The sequence below is a fragment of the Ixodes scapularis genome, unplaced genomic scaffold, assembly GCF_016920785.2.
Source record: "Ixodes scapularis isolate PalLabHiFi unplaced genomic scaffold, ASM1692078v2 ptg000997l_1__unscaffolded, whole genome shotgun sequence".
NCBI classification, from domain to species: domain Eukaryota; kingdom Metazoa; phylum Arthropoda; class Arachnida; order Ixodida; family Ixodidae; genus Ixodes; species Ixodes scapularis.
This window is the reverse complement of record NW_024610078.1, coordinates 521,361-524,790: the sequence shown is the minus strand read 5'-3', so window position 1 is coordinate 524,790 and position 3,430 is coordinate 521,361.

Sequence of the window (3,430 nt, the reverse complement as noted above, 5' to 3'; positions counted from 1 at the left end):
AGAGACAGCGCCGAACGCGGATCGGTGGAGGCCGTGGTCGTTCAATAATTCGCTTTCACCGACACAAGTGCCGACGCCACGGTCACCGTGAGCGAAAGAGACAGCGCCGAACACGGATCGTCGGAGGCCGTGGTCGTTCAATAATTCGCTTTCACCGACACAACTGCCGACGCCACGGTCACCCGTGACCGAAAGAGACAGCGCCGAAAGCGGATCATGTGAGGCCGTGCTCGTTCAATTATTCGCTTTCACGACACAAATGCCGCCGCCACGGACACCGTGAGCGAAAGAGACAGCGCCGAACGCGGATCGTCGGAGGCCGTGGTCGTTCAATATTTCGCTTTCACCTACACAACTGCCGCCGCCACGATCACCGTGACCGAAAGAGACAGTGCCGAAAGAGGATCGTTAGAGGCCGTGGTCGTTCAATAATTCGCTTTCACCGACACAACTGCCGCCGCCACGGTCACCGTGACCGAAAGAGACAGCGCCGAAAGCGGATTGTTGGAGGCCGTGGTCGATCAATAATTCGCTTTCACCGACACAACTGCCGCAGCCACGGTCACCGTGACCGAAAGAGACAGCGCCGAACGCGGATCGTCGGATGCCGTGGTCGTTCAATTATTCGCTTTCACCGACACAACTGCCGCCGCCACGGTCACCGTGACCGAAAGAGACAGCGCTGAACGCGGATAGTCGGAGGCCGTGGAGGTTCAATGATTCGCTTTCACCGACACAACTGCCGCCGCCACGGTCACCGTGATCGAAAGAGACAGCGCCGAAAGCGGATCGTTGGAGGCCGTGGTCGTTCAATATTTCGCTTTCACCGACACAACTGCCGCCGCCACGGTCACCGTGACCGAAAGAGACAGCGCCGAAAGCGGATCCTTGGAAGCCGTGGTCGATCAATAATTCGCTTTCACCGACACAACTGCCGCCGCCACGGTCACCGTGATTGAAAGAGGCAGCGCCGAACGCGGATCGTCGGAGGAACTGGTCGTTCAATATTTCGCTTTCACCGACACAACTGCCGCCGCCACGGTCAGCGTGACCGAAAGAGACAGCGCCGAAAGCGGATCGTTGGAGGCCGTAATCGTTCAATAATTCGCTTTCACCGACACAACTGCCGCCGCCACGGTCACCGTGACCGAAAAAGACAGCGCCGAACGCGGATAGTCGGAGGCCGTGGTGGTTCAATGATTCGCTTTCACCGACACAACTGCCGCTGCCACGGTCACCGTGACCGAAAGAGACAGCGCCGAAAGCGGATCGTTGGAGGCCATGGTCGTTCAATAATTCGCTTTCACCGACACAACTGCCGCCACCACGGTCACCGTGACCGAAAGAGACAGCGCCAAAAGCGGATCGTTGGAGGCCGTGGTCGATCAATATTTCGCTTACACCGACACAACTGCCGCCGCCACGGTCACCGTGATTGAAAGAGGCAGCGCCGAACGCGGATCGTCGGAGGAAGTTGTCGTTCAATATTTCGCTTTCACCGACACAACTGCCGCCGCCACGGTCACCGTGACCGAAAGAGACAGCGCCGAAAGCGGATCGTTGGAGGCCGTGGTCGTTCAATAATTCGCTTTCACCGACACAACTGCCGCCGCCACGGTCACTGTGACCGAAAGAGACAGCGCCGAAAGCGGATTGTTGGAGGCCGTGGTCAATCAATAATTTGCTTTCACCGACACAACTGCCGCAGCCACGGTCAGCGTGACCGAAAGAGGCAGCACCGAAAGCGGATCGTTGGTGGCCGTGGTCGTTCAATAATTCGCTTTCACCGACACAACTGCCACCGCCACGGTCACCGTGACCGAAAGAGACAGCGCCGAACGCGGATAGTCGGAGGCCGTGGTGGTTCAATGATTCGCTTTCACCGACACAACTGCCGCCGCCACGGTCACCGTGACCGAAAGAGACAGCGCCGAAAGCGGATCGTTGGAGGCCGTAGTCGTTCAATAATTCGCTTTCACCGACACAACTGCCGCCACCACGGTCACCGTGACCGAAAGAGACAGCGCCAAAAGCGGATCGTTGGAGGCCGTGGTCGATCAATATTTCGCTTTCACCGACACAACTGCCGCCGCCACGGTCACCGTGACCGAAAGAGACAGCGCCGAAAGCGGATCGTTGGAGGCCGTGGTCGTTCAAAAATTCGCTTTCACCGACACAGCTGCCGCCGCCACGGTCACCGTGACCGAAAGAGACAGCGCCAAAAGCGGATCGTTGGAGGCCGTGGTCGATCAATAATTCGCTTTCACCGACACAACTGCCGCCGCCACGGTCACCGTGATTGAAAGAGGCAGCGCCGAACGCGGATCGTCGGAGGCCGTGGTGTTCAATAATTCGCTTTCACCGACACAACTGCCGCCGCCACAATCACCGTGACCGAAAGAGACAGCGCCGAACGCGGTTCGTCGGAGGCCGTGGTCATTCAATTTTTCGCTTTCACCGACACAACTGCCGCCGCCACGGTCACCGTGAGCGAAAGAGGCAGCGCCGAACGCGGATCGTCAGTGGCCGTGGTCGTTCAATATTTCGCTTTCACCGACACAACTGCCGCCGCCACGGTCACCGTGACCGAAAGAGACAGCGCGGAACGCGGATCGTCGGAGGCCGTGGTCGTTCAATAATTCGATTTCACCGACACAACTGCCACCGCCACGGTCACCGTGACCGAAAGAGACAGCGCCAAAAGCGGATCGTTGGAGGCCGTGGTCGATCAATATTTCGCTTTCACCGACACAACTGCCGCCGCCACGGTCACCGCGATTGAAAGAGGCAGCGCCGAACGCGGATCGTCGGAGGAAGTTGTCGTTCAATATTTCGCTTTTACCGACACAACTGCCGCCGCCACGGTCACCGTGACCGAAAGAGACAGCGCCGAAAGCGGATCGTTGGAGGCCGTGGTCGTTCAATAATTCGCTTTCACCGACACAACTGCCGCCGCCACGGTCACCGTGACCGAAAGAGACAGCGCCGAAAGCGGATCGTTGAAGGCCGTGGTCGATCAATAATTCGCTTTCACCGACACAACTGCCGCCGCCACGGTCACCGTGATTGAAAGAGGCAGCGCCGAACGCGGATCGTCGGAGGCCGTGGTCGTTCAATAATTCGCTTTCACCGACACAACTGCCGCCGCCACAATCACCGTGACCGAAAGAGACAGCGCCGAACGCGGTTTGTCGGAGGCCGTGGTCATTCAATTTTTCGCTTTCACCGACACAACTGCCGCCGCCACGGTCACCGTGAGCGAAAGAGGCAGCGCCGAACGCGGATCGTCAGTGGCCGTGGTCGTTCAATAATTCGCTTTCACCGACACAACTGCCGCCGCCACGGTCACCGTGACCGAAAGAGACAGCGCCGAACGCGGATCGTCGGAGGCCGTGGTCGTTCAATAATTCGCTTTCACCGACACAACTGC